Here is an 18,036-nt window from a genome sequence, read left to right as displayed (position 1 = left end):
TTCGCTGTCTCCATTTCCTTCAGATCAGGTGATGCTTCTGAGAAATGCAGAAGTATCCTTGAATCGTGCTCACAAGGATACAGGCAAAAGGACATAGGCTGATGAGTGTCCTTTGAATGTGCTGCAACTGGGATTCATGTGTGAGCATGGCTGGAAAGCGCTTCTAGATGCGTGTATGAGCATGCGTGGGAAACTGCACGCAGGTATGAGCATGCGCATAAAACTCCTGTTTCTAGATCCAGGTATGAGCATGCACAGGAACCTCCCGGATCTAGATTCATGTGTGATCAGGGCTGGAAATCGCTTCTAAATGCGTGTATGAGCATGCGCGAGAAACTGCACGCAGGTATGAACATGTGCATAAAACTCCTGTTTCTAGATCCAGGTATGAGCATGCACAGGAACCTCCCGGATCTAGATTCATGTGTGATCAGGGCTGGAAATCGCTTCTAAATGCGTGTATGAGTATGCGCGAGAAACTGGATGCAGGTATGTGCATGTGCGGGAAACTGGATGCAGGTATAAGCATGTGCATTAAACTCCTGGTTCTGGATGCAGGTATGAGCATGCACAGGAACATTCCAGATCTAGATTCATATGTGATCAGGGCTGGAAAGCGCTTCTAGATGCGTGTATGAGCATGCGTGGGAAACTGCACGCAGGTATGAGCATGCGCATAAAACTCCTGTTTCTAGATCCAGGTATGAGCATGCACAGGAACCTCCCAGATCTAGATTCATGTGTGATCAGGGCTGGAAAGCGCTTCTAGATGCGTGTATGAGCATGCGTGGGAAACTGCACGCAGGTATGAGCATGCGCATAAAACTCCTGTTTCTAGATCCAGGTATGAGCATGCACAGGAACCTCCCGGATCTAGATTCATGTGTGATCAGGGCTGGAAATCGCTTCTAAATGCGTGTATGAGTATGCGTGAGAAACTGGATGCAGGTATGTGCATGTGCGGGAAACTGGATGCAGGTATAAGCATGTGCATTAAACTCCTGGTTCTGGATGCAGGTATGAGCATGCACAGGAACTTTCCAGATCTAGATTCATCTGTGAGCATAGCTGGAAATCGTTTCTAGATGCATGCATGAGCATGCACTGAAAACTGGACGTAGGTATGAGCATGCACATAAAACTCCTGGTTCGAGATGCAGGGATGAGCATGCGTGGGAAACTCCAGGTTGTAAATGCAGGTGTAGGCATGCCCAGGAACTTCCCAGTTCTAGATTCATGTGTGATCATGGCTCGTCTAGATGCGTGTCTGAGCATGCCCAGAAAACTGGATGCAGGTATGAGCATGCACATAAAACTCCTGGTTCCAGGTGCAGGTAGGAGCATGCACAGGAACCTCCAGGTCTTGTACTTAGGGCCGTACTTTCGTTGATCCTTCTTTACTCCTGAGCTCTCTGTCTTTAGCGCCGGGACACCCCTTCGGGGGTAGCCGTGCGCTGTATAAGCTACTTAAATAAATAAATAGATAAATAAATAGATTCATGTGTGATCATGACCGGTTCTAGATGCTGTATGAGCATGCATGAGGAATGGATGGTACTAAAGCTAAACAACACTGGAGGGCCAGGAACCTTCCAAGCAGAAACACAGTTCTGCGACAAGCAGCAACATATTAGTTCACTGAGAGAGACATCAATGTTTGCAATGAGACTGCCTGCGATACCTCCAAGAGAGGAGTGGAGTGCTCACGAATACTCTGGTGGCAACCTTTCAACATGAATATTTGATTAGCGACGAGTTTTCAAAGCATGTACTTTAATTTTATTGAAATGCATACGTTGAAAATTTACATATATTTGTGTACACCACTTGATGACTTACTTTCATCTTGAATTTTGTGAAACCTTCTGCAAGCTTCCTAGAAACACTCATTTACATTCAGTTGTACATTTCTTCATCATGGAAGACTAGTTGGAGTGACCACTGTTAACGGGCATATTCCCTGTTAGTAACAAAAGGATGTATCGAAACTCTCTGCAACCAACTTGAGAAAAGTTTCAGAATATCGATGACCAGCAAAGGGATCACGTGCTCATGTAAGAAGGTTCCTGTTCATCCACGCCTGATTCAATCAATTTGATTCACTAAAACACAAGGAGTAGCAGAAGTGACATCACACTCACTGACTGCCTATGAAGTAACAGCGTTGGGTCCCGGTCCCATATGAGGCCTTAAGAGTAAGCTTTACTTCGTTCCTGCTGTTCTTCGTGGGTCGATAGCAGAGGTGTCATGCAGCGGGGGCTCCTCCGCTATGGCAGAGGAGCATCGCCCCCCAGCATAGAGCCAATTTTATTTTCATTTTTTTTCTTGCCGTGCTTGAGTCAGTAAGCCAAGTCTGGGTCATGACGAGAGCAGGGGGAGCAGTAGCACACACTTTAAGTGCGCATGACAGTTCGGCCGGTTGTCTAAGGAGGGCCAAACCATCACGGGCACTTTGAGCTCTCTCCACCCGCGCTGTGTTGTACAGCTGGGTGGAGTCGAGGCACAGGCTCCTAGGACCCAGGCCAGTCATAGCGCTGCTCTCTCTTACTGTATTACCAGTATGAGAGCTGATCAGTGATTGGCGTCTACGAGCCAGTGGCATCTAGAAGCATGGCAGTGTGCACCAATCCGTGGGGAATCGGTGTCCGACTGGAGCAGAAGAACCCCGAGATGATGGCTGGCAGCAGGTCTGATGGCTCAGTGGACTGATGCGTCCACTGCAGGGCCCTGTGTTCAACCTCATGGTCCCAGGTTCAAATCCCTGCTGGTTCACTCAGCCTTGTATCCATCTGAGGCGGTTAAAATGAGTACAATTGAGTTGGGTAACAATAAACATCTATTATTCACCGCCAGGATGCCTTCGGGTGAACGAGTCGTGCTTTACAAATACACCTTATGAAAGTACTTTTGTTGTTGTTACTTAAACCCTCCACCCACATCTTCCCTCCACCCGTTAAGAAAAGCAGCAGCTACTGGTGTCAAGGCCTGTGTCAGGGATATTAAAGGTCAGTCAATGAGCAAAGATGAAGAGAGATAAATGTGGCAAAATAATGTATTCACGAGGGACGCACTTTTCCTGGGAATGGCAACTTTGGTGTATTTTGCATAGAACATAAAGGGTGCTGAGCTAAAACATTACTCCGTGAATTGTTGCAGGATGGGTGGCAAAACAGATGAAACCAGTCAGCATTTCTCTGGTGCTCTCCAGCTCTTAACTGCTGAAGCACTATTAAGATTAAAGGCAATATGTGAAACATCTGTAAAAAATAATGTCAGCATTTCTACTCGTAGGGATGCACTACGTAAAATACATTCCACTTGTCTGTTTCAGACACTAACATTAGCACGAGGATGGGTACTGTACAAGATGAAGGAAAGCATGGCAGAGGCTGAGGAAAACTGCTATCCTAAAAGTGGCAAAGCCGCAAAGGGGAAGGGATCAGGAGGGAAGGGGGCACAATATGAGGGTCTCCCACAATAAAAAAAAACAAATAGAGGAGCTCTATATAAATGAATACCCATCATTCAGGGATTCATAAAACATTGGTCATAATGGCATTCACCATGATGTCATTCACCATGATGTCATTCACCATGATTTCATTCACCATAATGTCATTCACCATAATGTCATTCACCATGATGGCATTCATCAAACTCCCATAGATCCAAACTTCAGCTTTGCCTTTGGCTCTTATGACAATGCACAGCAGTTGTGGTAGCAGCAACAAAGTCACAACATAAAAAGGCCTTGTACTTCAATGAAGAAATACAGAAGAGCAAGCTTTACAGCCTAATTAGTGTTGTATATTTATAAAGTTTTACATTTGACTGATTTCCGACCCAGCATTATCTGCCTTTCAAAAGCACTGACAGATCACAAACCATTCCCCTTACTTACTGGTCATCCATGGGCACAAGCATCGTACAGGATATGTGATTCACGCCCGAGCTTCTTGTGGCTTTTCGAATTCACCAACCCAACATTCACCAACCCAGCATGAGATGTTTGTTCGAGATACAGTAAGTGACTGCCACAATCATCATGAAGATCTGGGTATTTAATAGGATGATTCACCCTAGCCACATGACCCTAAAGGGCCACGCTTGCTACATTAATCCAACTACACCCTATCTGTAACAGCTATTTAGAGGAAGTGCTGGTAGGTAACCTACTCTAGGCCAGGTTCACTAACTTTGCAGAGGAGCTGGCATGAGAGCTGACTGCCCAGACCCTACCTTAGTGGCCTTTTATTGACACCAGCCAGCCCTTTTAGAAACTGTCACCTTGAATTAACAGCCATTTAGACACACCGACAATATATAGGACTGTCTTGGAGTCATTCATAGCCACCTTTCAGATGGGACACAGAAATGTGAACAGTTATACCCATAGACTTCATGTATTTATGTAGTATATAATAAACTCATGGGCCAGCGTAGTATTCAACTGACTCTTCCCTAGACCCACCAGCCTTTCAGAGGAGAGCTCAAAGAGTTAAAAAGTAGATCTTTTATCACTTCACATGGCTCCAGTGTGTGCTATGCATAACTGTTGCCATAGAAGACCTGGATGCAACATGATGCTAGCACAGTGCACATGAAAACACAAATTATGATACAGGCACTGGTGATTCTTTTTGCGATCCAGTCTATATATATTGAACTAAGCATTCATTTTAACAGTGTTCTTGACGGGGGGGGAGAGGGGGAGGTTCAAGGAAAGAATGCAGGTCTGCAACGCAGGATGATGTAATTCCTGCAAAACTTGTAAACCTGAATTAGGTGCAAACATCCACGTGCTGTCTGAATTTGCACGGCCCTTGGAACAAGGGCCAGAGGATTTAATTAAAAGCAATAACCGCAGAATAAACCACCCCAAGTTGGCTTTAAATGAAATGGCAGGAATGCCACATAGCATCAACATGAGTGGTACATGGGAAATGTATCTGTTCTATTTACCCTTAAGCCTTTTTCAGAAATTGTTATACAAGCTAGTGGTGTGTTTGTATGGTAAGTGTAACTTAGTGTAACTCTGTCCATCACCACACCCTTTTCCAAAATTGATTTTGTCCACACTATGTGTGGGAGGGTATACTCAGACGTGAGTCCCTTGCTCATTGCACCATCAGGATTCAAGCAAGCCGGGCCGACGACGGCTGAAATGCCAGAAACCGGTCCCCGGAAGCTTGTTTCCTTCCCAGTATAAGAATTGGCTGGGTAGTTTGGTTTGCCCTGTTCCCATCATGCACTGGGACAGGAACAGACTAATTTGCATGTAGCCAGGTTCTGAGCTGGGATGGTGCAGTGAGCTAAAAAGCGGTGATGGATCAAGCCCTGACCTCTTGACTGGGTAAGAGTATTCTGCATCATTCAGAAACTCTGTCCATCACCACCCCCTTTTCCAAAATTGATTTTGTCCACACTAAGGGGTCGATTAGGATCGCGGACGGACTTGCGTCCGTCCGCGACCCCAGAGCAGGAGGGAACCTCCGCATGGCATGCGGAGTTCCCTCCTGTGCAATTAGGATGTGACCACAAGGGTTGCGGTCACATCCTCTATTTTTAACATTGCCGCGGGTGCAGCTTCAAGCTGCACCCACGGCAATGTTAAAAATGCACGCATTGCATTTGCATGCAGAAAGAGGCAGGCACCGCGCGGTGCCTGCCGCTTTCTGCATGCAACTGCAGGGGGGTACCATAGGTACCCCCCATGTGCACCCCCCACCCCCCCTTCACCTAGGGGGCCCGCAACGGGCCCCCGCAGTGAAGTTCCGTATGCTTTTCCGCGGCGGAAAACCCGCCGCGGAAAAGCATACTTTACTGGCCATCCTAATATGGTGGACGGTGTCTTCCAGACACCGTCACCATATTAGAGCTTTTCCGCCGCGGTTGTAATCCGACCGTGGCGGAAAAGCTGCGGACGGAAACCAGGACCCACCAGCCATCCTAATCTGGCGGTGGGTCTTTGGTCAGTCCGCTGCGGATTTTCCGCATCCTTGGGGCCGGCGGTGGCTTCCGCCGGCCCCGAGGATGCGGAAAATCCGCAATCATAATGACCCCCTATGTGTGGGAGGGTATACTCAGACGTGAGTCCGTTGCTCATTGCACCATCAGGATTCAAGCAAGCCGGGCCGACGACGGCTGAAATGCCAGAAACCGGTCCCCGGAAGCTTGTTTCCGTCCGAGTATAAGAATTGGCTTGGTAGTTTGGTTTGCCCTGTTCCCATCATGCACTGGGACAGGAACAGACTAATTTGCATGTAGCCAGGTTCTGAGCTGGGATGGTGCAGTGAGCTAAAAAACGGTGATGGATCAAGCCCTGATCTCTTGATTGGGTGAGAGTATTCTGCATCATTCAGAAACTCTGTCCATCACCACCCCCTTTTCCAAAATTGATTTTGTCCACACTATGTGTGGGAGGGTATACTCAGACGTGAGTCCCTTGCTCATTGCACCATCAGGATTCAAGCAAGCCGGGCCGACGACGGCTAAAATGCCAGAAACCGGTCCCCGGAAGCTTGTTTCCTTCCCAGTATAAGAATTGGCTTGGTAGTTTGGTTTGCCCTGTTCCCATCATGCACTGGGACAGGAACAGACTAATTTGCATGTAGCCAGGTTCTGAGCTGGGATGGTGCAGTGAGCTAAAAAACGGTGATGGATCAAGCCCTGATCTAGTGACTGGGTAAGAGTATTCTGCATCATTCAGAAACTCTGTCCATCACCACCCCCTTTTCCAAAATTGATTTTGTCCACACTATGTGTGGGAGGGTATACTCAGACGTTAGTCCCTTGCTCATGGCACCATCAGGATTCAAGCAAGCCGGGCCGACGACGGCTGAAATGCCAGAAACCGGTCCCCGGAAGCTTGTTTCCTTCCCAGTATAAGAATTGGCTTGGTAGTTTGGTTTGCCCTGTTCCCATCATGCACTGGGACAGGAACAGACTAATTTGGATGTAGCCAGGTTCTGAGCTGGGATGGTGCAGTGAGCTAAAAAACGGTGATGGATCAAGCCCTGATCTCTTGACTGGGTAAGAGTATTCTGCATCATTCAGAAACTCTGTCCATCATCACCCCCTTTTCCAAAATTGATTTTGTCCACACTATGTGTGGGAGGGTATACTCAGACGTGAGTCCCTTGCTCATTGCACCATCAGGATTCAAGCAAGCCGGGCCGACGACGGCTGAAATGCCAGAAACCGGTCCCCGGAAGCTTGTTTCCTTCCCAGTATAAGAATTGGCTTGGTAGTTTGGTTTGCCCTGTTCCCATCATGCACTGGGACAGGAACAGACTAATTTGCATGTAGCCAGGTTCTGAGCTGGGATGGTGCAGTGAGCTAAAAAACGATGATGGATCAAGCCCTGATCTCTTGACTGGGTAAGAGTATTCTGCATCGTTCAGAAACTCTGTCCATCACCACCCCCTTTTCCAAAATTGATTTTGTCCACACTATGTGTGGGAGGGTATACTCAGACATGAGTCCCTTGCTCATTGCACCATCAGGATTCAAGCAAGCCGGGCCGACGACGGCTGAAATGCCAGAAACCGGTCCCCGGAAGCTTGTTTCCTTCCCAGTATAAGAATTGGCTTGGTAGTTTGGTTTGCCCTGTTCCCATCATGCAGTGGGACAGGAACAGACTAATTTGCATGTAGCCAGGTTCTGAGCTGGGATGGTGCAGTGAGCTAAAAAACGGTGATGGATCAAGCCCTGATCTCTTGACTGGGTAAGAGTATTCTGCATCGTTCAGAAACTCTGTCCATCACCACCCCCTTTTCCAAAATTGATTTTGTCCACACTATGTGTGGGAGGGTATACTCAGACGTGAGTCCCTTGCTCATTGCACCATCAGGATTCAAGCAAGCCGGGCCGACGACGGCTGAAATGCCAGAAACCGGTCCCCGGAAGCTTGTTTCCTTCCCAGTATAAGAATTGGCTTGGTAGTTTGGTTTGCCCTGTTCCCATCATGCACTGGGACAGGAACAGACTAATTTGCATGTAGCCAGGTTCTGAGCTGGGATGGTGCAGTGAGCTAAAAAACGGTGATGGATCAAGCCCTGATCTCTTGACTGGGTAAGAGTATTCTGCATCATTCAGAAACTCTGTCCATTACCACCCCCTTTTCCAAAATTGATTTTGTCCACACTATGTGTGGGAGGGTATACTCAGACGTGAGTCTCTTGCTCATTGCACCATCAGGATTCAAGCAAGCCGGGCCGACGACGGCTGAAATGCCAGAAACCGGTCCCCGGAAGCTTGTTTCCTTCCCAGTATAAGAATTGGCTTGGTAGTTTGGTTTGCCCTGTTCCCATCATGCACTGGGTCAGGAACAGACTAATTTGCATGTAGCCAGGTTCTGAGCTGGGATGGTGCAGTGAGCTACAATACGGTGATGGATCAAGCCCTGATCTCTTGACTGGGTAAGAGTATTCTGCATCATTCAGAAACTCTGTCCATCACCACCCCCTTTTCCAAAATTGATTTTGTCCACACTATGTGTGGGAGGGTATACTCAGACGTGAGTCCCTTGCTCATTGCACCATCAGGATTCAAGCAAGCCGGACCGACGACGGCTGAAATGCCAGAAACCGGTCCCCGGAAGCTTGTTTCCTTCCCAGTATAAGAATTGGCTTAGTAGTTTTGTTTGCCCTGTTCCCATCATGCACTGGGACAGGAACAGACTAATTTGCATGTAGCCAGGTTCTGAGCTGGGATGGTGCAGTGAGCTAAAAAACGGTGATGGATCAAGCCCTGATCTCTTGACTGGGTAAGAGTATTCTGCATCATTCAGAAACTCTGTCCATCACCACCCCCTTTTCCAAAATTGATTTTGCCCACACTATGTGTGGGAGGGTATACTCAGACGTGAGTCCCTTGCTCATTGAACCATCAGGATTCAAGCAAGCCAGGCCGACGACGGCTGAAATGCCAGAAACCGGTCCCCGGAAGCTTGTTTCCTACCCAGTATAACAATTGGCTTGGTAGTTTGGTTTGCCCTGTTCCCATCATGCACTGGGACAGGAACAGACTAATTTGCATGTAGCCAGGTTCTGAGCTGGCATGGTGCAGTGAGCTAAAAAACGGTGATAGATCAAGCCCTGATCTCTTGACTGGGTAAGAGTATTCTGCATCATTCAGAAACTCTGTCCATCACCACCCCCTTTTCCAAAATAGATTTTGTCCACACTATGTGTGGGAGGGTATACTCAGACGTGAGTCCCTTGCTCATTGCACCATCAGGATTCAAGCAAGCCGGGCCGACGACGGCTGAAATGCCAGAAACCGGTCCCCGGAAGCTTGTTTCCTTCCCAGTATAAGAATTGGCTTGGTAGTTTGGTTTGCCCTGTTCCCATCATGCACTGGGACAGGAACAGACTAATTTGGATGTAGCCAGGTTCTGAGCTGGGATGGTGCAGTGAGCTAAAAAACGGTGATGGATCAAGCCCTGATCTCTTGACTGGGTAAGAGTATTCTGCATCATTCAGAAACTCTGTCCATCATCACCCCCTTTTCCAAAATTGATTTTGTCCACACTATGTGTGGGAGGGTATACTCAGACGTGAGTCCCTTGCTCATTGCACCATCAGGATTCAAGCAAGCCGGGCCGACGACGGCTGAAATGCCAGAAACCGGTCCCCGGAAGCTTGTTTCCTTCCCAGTATAAGAATTGGCTTGGTAGTTTGGTTTGCCCTGTTCCCATCATGCACTGGGACAGGAACAGACTAATTTGCATGTAGCCAGGTTCTGAGCTGGGATGGTGCAGTGAGCTAAAAAACGATGATGGATCAAGCCCTGATCTCTTGACTGGGTAAGAGTATTCTGCATCGTTCAGAAACTCTGTCCATCACCACCCCCTTTTCCAAAATTGATTTTGTCCACACTATGTGTGGGAGGGTATACTCAGACATGAGTCCCTTGCTCATTGCACCATCAGGATTCAAGCAAGCCGGGCCGACGACGGCTGAAATGCCAGAAACCGGTCCCCGGAAGCTTGTTTCCTTCCCAGTATAAGAATTGGCTTGGTAGTTTGGTTTGCCCTGTTCCCATCATGCAGTGGGACAGGAACAGACTAATTTGCATGTAGCCAGGTTCTGAGCTGGGATGGTGCAGTGAGCTAAAAAACGGTGATGGATCAAGCCCTGATCTCTTGACTGGGTAAGAGTATTCTGCATCGTTCAGAAACTCTGTCCATCACCACCCCCTTTTCCAAAATTGATTTTGTCCACACTATGTGTGGGAGGGTATACTCAGACGTGAGTCCCTTGCTCATTGCACCATCAGGATTCAAGCAAGCCGGGCCGACGACGGCTGAAATGCCAGAAACCGGTCCCCGGAAGCTTGTTTCCTTCCCAGTATAAGAATTGGCTTGGTAGTTTGGTTTGCCCTGTTCCCATCATGCACTGGGACAGGAACAGACTAATTTGCATGTAGCCAGGTTCTGAGCTGGGATGGTGCAGTGAGCTAAAAAACGGTGATGGATCAAGCCCTGATCTCTTGACTGGGTAAGAGTATTCTGCATCATTCAGAAACTCTGTCCATTACCACCCCCTTTTCCAAAATTGATTTTGTCCACACTATGTGTGGGAGGGTATACTCAGACGTGAGTCTCTTGCTCATTGCACCATCAGGATTGAAGCAAGCCGGGCCGACGACGGCTGAAATGCCAGAAACCGGTCCCCGGAAGCTTGTTTCCTTCCCAGTATAAGAATTGGCTTGGTAGTTTGGTTTGCCCTGTTCCCATCATGCACTGGGTCAGGAACAGACTAATTTGCATGTAGCCAGGTTCTGAGCTGGGATGGTGCAGTGAGCTACAATACGGTGATGGATCAAGCCCTGATCTCTTGACTGGGTAAGAGTATTCTGCATCATTCAGAAACTCTGTCCATCACCACCCCCTTTTCCAAAATTGATTTTGTCCACACTATGTGTGGGAGGGTATACTCAGACGTGAGTCCCTTGCTCATTGCACCATCAGGATTCAAGCAAGCCGGACCGACGACGGCTGAAATGCCAGAAACCGGTCCCCGGAAGCTTGTTTCCTTCCCAGTATAAGAATTGGCTTAGTAGTTTTGTTTGCCCTGTTCCCATCATGCACTGGGACAGGAACAGACTAATTTGCATGTAGCCAGGTTCTGAGCTGGGATGGTGCAGTGAGCTAAAAAACGGTGATGGATCAAGCCCTGATCTCTTGACTGGGTAAGAGTATTCTGCATCATTCAGAAACTCTGTCCATCACCACCCCCTTTTCCAAAATTGATTTTGCCCACACTATGTGTGGGAGGGTATACTCAGACGTGAGTCCCTTGCTCATTGAACCATCAGGATTCAAGCAAGCCAGGCCGACGACGGCTGAAATGCCAGAAACCGGTCCCCGGAAGCTTGTTTCCTACCCAGTATAACAATTGGCTTGGTAGTTTGGTTTGCCCTGTTCCCATCATGCACTGGGACAGGAACAGACTAATTTGCATGTAGCCAGGTTCTGAGCTGGCATGGTGCAGTGAGCTAAAAAACGGTGATAGATCAAGCCCTGATCTCTTGACTGGGTAAGAGTATTCTGCATCATTCAGAAACTCTGTCCATCACCACCCCCTTTTCCAAAATAGATTTTGTCCACACTATGTGTGGGAGGGTATACTCAGACGTGAGTCCCTTGCTCATTGCACCATCAGGATTCAAGCAAGCCGGGCCGACGACGGCTGAAATGCCAGAAACCGGTCCCCGGAAGCTTGTTTCCTTCCCAGTATAATAATTGGCTTGGTAGTTTGGTTTGCCCTGTTCCCATCATGCACTGGGAAAGGAACAGACTAATTTGCATGTAGCCAGGTTCTGAGCTGGGATGGTGCAGTGAGCTAAAAAACGGTGATGGATCAAGCCCTGATCTCTTGACTGGGTAAGAGTATTCTGCATCATTCAGAAACTCTGTCCATCACCACCCCCTTTTCCAAAATTGATTTTGTCCACACTATGTGTGGGAGGGTATACTCAGACGTGAGTCTCTTGCTCATTGCACCATCAGGATTCAAGCAAGCCGGGCCGACGACGGCTGAAATGCCAGAAACCGGTCCCCGGAAGCTTGTTTCCTTCCCAGTATAATAATTGGCTTGGTAGTTTGGTTTGCCCTGTTCCCATCATGCACTGGGAAAGGAACAGACTAATTTGCATGTAGCCAGGTTCTGAGCTGGGATGGTGCAGTGAGCTAAAAAACGGTGATGGATCAAGCCCTGATCTCTTGACTGGGTAAGAGTATTCTGCATCATTCAGAAACTCTGTCCATCACCACCCCCTTTTCCAAAATTGATTTTGTCCACACTATGTGTGGGAGGGTATACTCAGACGTGAGTCCCTTGCTCATTGCACCATCAGGATTCAAGCAAGCCGGGCCGACGATGGCTGAAATGCCAGAAACCGGTCACCGGAAGCTTGTTTCCTTCCCAGTATAAGAATTGGCTTGGTAGTTTGGTTTGCCCTGTTCCCATCATGCACTGGGACAGGAACAGACTAATTTGCATGTAGCCAGGTTCTGAGCTGGGATGGTGGAGTGAGCTAAAAAACGGTGATGGATCAAGCCCTGATCTCTTGACTGGGTAAGAGTATTCTGCATCATTCATAAACTCTGTCCATCACCACCCCCTTTTCCAAAATTGTATGGTAAGTGTAATCAGGGCTGATTTATTTAAAACATGGACCCAAACACCATCCATAAGGCATGTGAATAATTGTGTATAGCCCTGCCCAGCAAAGTTATGGCTATGAGAACCTGCAAGTGAATTCATATATCAAAGAAAGGAGACAAAACAATATCGCCAATTCTTTTTACAATAAAATTAGAGTGATAAAATAGATAGTTTTCAGGAACCCGACGTTGAAAACAAGGACCATGGAAATCTACTCATGATTGCCAAATTGTGTGATCCTGTGCAAATACATTATTTCACAAGGCCTACTTTTTCTTTATTACCACATATGAGCACACTTTTAAATACCTGAGTTCAGGATGCGCGCTGTACAAGTACTCTGGACCATGTTAGGGGTTACATGGCCACTGATTTGCCTCTTCACTAATTGTTTGTGGCTGGCGAGTCATGAAGAGTTCTAAAATCTACCACTTAATAAATGTCTGTCAATGCAGTGATGTAATCTGATGTACTTAGATTTTAACGCTACTGCATGTTAAAGAAATACTGTTTGTTGCACGAAACACATGGCAAATGTTTTCATGCCTTAGCACATTCACAGACTCTTGGAGCCAAGCCAGAACCATGGCTTGGCTCTGGCTCAGTCTGTCCAATTAATTTTCTTGTGCACTCTCTTTTATTTGTGACTCAGGCTTAGCACATGGGGCATTCAGTCACTTGATACAATGATTTGTAAAAGGCATGGAGCTTCCCCACATATACCAATTTGACAACTCTACTATCAAGGCTACTTGCAGCAGAGATGAAGAACTCTGTGTGCAGTGAAAATACGTTTAACAATAGTGATCCCAGGGCAGGGAGTCCAGGTACATCATTGTGCAGTACGTGACCATAGTCATGAGTTCCAAGGGGAAATTACCAGGCCCAGGAGTGAGGAGCAGTAGCTTCAGCGGGGTTGTGACACCCCTCGAAAGCAGTTTTAGTTCATCAGTTGCGGCTGGGGCCCCTGAGTTGCGTCTGCTATATCTGTGCATAAATTATGCAAAAAAGAAGCAGAAAACTCCGGGTAGTTCCCAAGTTTAGATGGAGAGCAGCTACTGTATAGATCACCCTACAACACCAGCGACACTCTGAATTTGCTCGATTCAAAATGTCTGCTTTTCTAGCAACGTTTTTAAGCATTGGATTAGCACCGTGCCATCAACGCCGAAATAGAAAAAGACAAAGTATTTTGCCAGTTCTACAGAAAAGACTTTAAGCGTAGGATTATGGCAGTGCAATCCACACCGAGCTGTAAAATGATAAAAGCCTTTTACCACTCCTGGCACAGTATTACAGCTTTGAATTGGCAAAATAACAAAATAGTCGTAAATGTGCACCTACAGAAGTACTCCATGAAGGGGTGCAAAATTACTCCTATTTGGAATTAAAAAACATTGGCAGTAGTATGCCTAGAAAACTCTGACATATTTACAACAAGGGGTGGTGAGGGACAGAGTCTCTGAATTAAGCAGAAAGCTCTCACCCAGTCAAGAGATCAGGGCTAGGTCCAACACCGTTTTTTAGCTCACTGCACCATCCCAGTTTCAGAACCTGGCTGTATGCAAATTAGTCTGTTCCTGTCCCAGTGCATGATGGGAACAGGGCAAACCAAACTACAAAAGCCAATTCTTACACTGGGAAGGAAACAAGCTCCCGGGGACCGGTTTCTGGCATTACAGCCGTCTTCGGCCCGGTTTGCTTGAATCCTGATGGTGCAATGAGCAAGGGTCTCACATCTGAGAATACCCTTCCACGCTTAGGGTGGACAAAAATATTTACAACAAGGGGTGGTGAGGGACAGAGTCTCTGAATTAAGCAGAAAGCTCTCACCCAGTCAAGAGATCAGGGCTAGATCCAACACCGTTTTTTAGCTCACTGCACCATCCCAGTTTTCAGAACCTGGCTGTATGCAAATTAGTCGGTTCCTGTCCCAGTGCATGATGGGAACAGGGCAAACCAAACTACAAAAGCCAATTCTTACACTGGGAAGGAAACAAGCTCCCGGGGACCGGTTTCTGGCATTACAGCCCCTGAGTTGCGTCTGCTATATCTGTGCATAAATTATGCAAAAAAGAAGCAGAAAACTCCGGGTAGTTCCCAAGTTTAGATGGAGAGCAGCTACTGTATAGATCACCCTACAACACCAGCGACACTCTGAATTTGCTCGATTCAAAATGTCTGCTTTTCTAGCAACGTTTTTAAGCATTGGATTAGCACCGTGCCATCAACGCCGAAATAGAAAAAGACAAAGTATTTTGCCAGTTCTACAGAAAAGACTTTAAGCGTAGGATTATGGCAGTGCAATCCACACCGAGCTGTAAAATGATAAAAGCCTTTTACCACTCCTGGCACAGTATTACAGCTTTGAATTGGCAAAATAACAAAATAGTCGTAAATGTGCACCTACAGAAGTACTCCATGAAGGGGTGCAAAATTACTCCTATTTGGAATTAAAAAACATTGGCAGTAGTATGCCTAGAAAACTCTGACAGTCTCAACTTCCCAGGCATATTGCTGGCAATCAAACACCCAAATATTGATTGGATGAAAGCTTACAAATAGTCTAACTAGTGCACTCACTCTGGGTACTATTCCAACATATGTTTTTTGCCCACTGTGCCACTCCAGACTAGAGGTGGGCGGAAGCGACTATCGCGGAGAGGCACGGCGATTCAAACCAATCGCCGTGCCTCTCTGCAATATTTCCGTTACGCGAGCCCACCCGCCCGCCGCCCGCTTGCCGCCCGCCTCCCGCCCGCCTTATTAAATCATATTTAAAGGCTAAAATTAAACTTAAATAAAACTTACCTTATTGCGCCGCAAACTTCCCCATCGAGGCTTCATCTTGGAAACTGCACCTGCGCGGGAGCCTACGCATGCGCATTCCTCGCCACGACTGCGCATGCGCAGGCTCCCGCACATTTCATAAGGCGGGCGGGAGGTGGGCGGAAAGCGGGAGGCGGGCGGGGGTCCAACTTCTGTTCCACCCCCGAATGTGCGGAGATTTGCTGCAAATTTCCGCCTTGTATGCGCAAGGGCGGAAGGGAAAATCTCCGCAGATTCCGTGGGCGGAACGGAGATGTCCGCCCACCCCTACTCCAGACCAAGGCCCACCTAATGCAAATCAGTACTGATCCTGTTCCTCATGGAAACAGTCCATCCCGAACCTCGGTCATCACACCCCTCCACCCTTGAACCCACTGCTATTTTAAATGAGAATTGTGAGATTCACACCACCAAATCTCACTATGACACACCCCGGAAAATAGGGCTCAGGCTGGTGTACACATAGCAACAAGGGAGAGTAAAGGACGTAGATAAAAGTTGGGGCAATAATGAGACACAAACAGGCAGTAATCCTGGTTTTTCCTTGAAAGATCCCTCTCAACAAAACCTATGCAGAAGTCATGGCCATTATCTCCAGGGGTGGTCAGAAAGGCATTGTGGCTTTTGATCCTTCATAAAGATGACGCACAAACAAATGATACACGGAATGCTGAATAAATCAAACATTCACCCCCAATCAAGAGATTGGGGTTCAATTCACCATTCTTTTGCAACCTGTGCCATCCCGTTTTAGACCCAGCCATATGCAAATCAGTCTTGAACTTGCTCCTCATGGGAACAGTAAAGTCCGAACTTCCAAGTCAGGTCCTCACTGGACCGGAAACAAGCATCCTGGGACTAGATTGAGGATATCATTCCTCACCAGCCAGACCAGCTTAAATCCAGTGGCTTAATGATCAAGGGCCCCTTGTCAGTGCATACCCATGCAGCTTGGGTTGAGAAATGCTGCGCAAACAAATGATGGGCAGAATGCTGAATATATCAAACATTCACCACTATTCAAGAGATCTGGGTTAAATCCATTGTCCTTTTGCTCTAAATGCCACCCCAGGTTGGACCCAGCCATATGCAAATGAGTCTTGGCCCTGCTCCTCATAGGAACAGTCCCGCCTGATCTGCCAATCAAGGTCCTCCCTGGACCGGAATCAAGCATCCTGGGACTGGTTTAGGGGTATCAGCTGTCATCAGCCACCAGTTTGAATCTAGTGGCACAGCGAGCAAGAGACCCACGTCTGGTCAGACCCATCCCACTTAGGGCGAAATATTTTCTGGATACACTTCAGTAAATTGTGTAGCTGGGCTTACATGCCACCAGGCCAAAAGCAATAGGAGGTGTGCTGAATGAGGAGGGATCCACATGTCTCATTATTTAGAGTTTATTTTCCTCTTTTGATCTTTTTTTCCCACACCACTTAACCTTTAGCAAAGGATTGCAGTCAGAGACCTGTATCTAATTTACCTTTGTTTATGTTTCAGTATATCTAAAATACACATTACAGATCAGTGTTCAAAGTAGCATAATATCTGTAGCTAATCCCTCAATATTAGATATTCTGAGCATGGATTCTATTAAGTCCCCTTTTGCTGTACGGTGTCATTATGCAGAGGAAGAGTGTATTTGACTGGTACTACAGGAATTTCTTTGTATCTTTGTAAACATAGTTGAGCGATTAATAAGAGGTGGACTATGTTGGGACACATATGGTTTTTCCATTACTAACTTTAACATTTGTGAAACTTGGGGGCATATTATCAAGAACGGCATTAAAATTATCGCCGCTTTAGCGGCAGGAAACTGCAGCGGCGATAATGGGCTTGATAATATACCCTTGTGAATTCCCATAGAAGCCCAGGTTCTGCTGTGAACCAGGGTTTCTATGGGAATTCACAAGGGCATATTATCAAGCCCATTATCGCCAATTTAGCAGCAGTCTCCTGCCGCTAAAGCGGCAATCATTTTAACGCCGTTCTTTATAATATGCCCCTATGTTTTCTCAAATGGAATGATGCATTCTTTTCAAAAGATACCAGAACTCCTAGCTGCCAACCCCTTGGTTCCAGCCACTCTGAAAACGTAGCCTACACAGGTCATTTGCTTTTCTGAATATTGATGTAATGTATGACTCTCTTTAGTTACAGGGGCTTAACATAAAAAATAAGGGCTAGTTTATTCAGTAAGATTAGCTATATTTTGATGCGCAATGAGGTGCAATGTTTTATGGAGTGTGTATCAGAACATCTTGTGCCAGGTGTGTCTGTTTATATGATTTTGTTGTCAAAAAGTTCAATAAAAGAGCTCAGATAGATTGAAGACAGAAGTGAGGGAGTAGGTTTCAAGATATACACACTACTTAGAAACCACTCGAGCAGAAGAACATTTTATATAAACTGTTGATTTAAAGTGCTTCTTTTGAACTTTCAAAGATATGATAACATGATGATAAGGTTACCAATTTAATAAACCTAGATCCTGGAAAAGAACACTAAGAAATGTAAACATGTGCCGGAGAGG

At 46.8% G+C, this 18,036-nt stretch overlaps 1 protein-coding gene across 1 annotated transcript in view; it reads right to left on the bottom strand.

Moving 5' to 3' along the window:
* The window catches only part of CORIN (corin, serine peptidase), a 1,855,778-nt gene that overhangs the window by 1,156,942 nt on the left and 680,800 nt on the right, over positions 1 to 18,036 (bottom strand). The gene's annotated exons all lie outside the window — the stretch shown is intronic.

Source organism: Lissotriton vulgaris, chromosome 3_1, assembly GCF_964263255.1.
Source record: "Lissotriton vulgaris chromosome 3_1, aLisVul1.2, whole genome shotgun sequence".
NCBI lineage: Eukaryota > Metazoa > Chordata > Amphibia > Caudata > Salamandridae > Lissotriton > Lissotriton vulgaris.
This window is presented reverse-complemented; position numbering and strand designations above follow the sequence as displayed.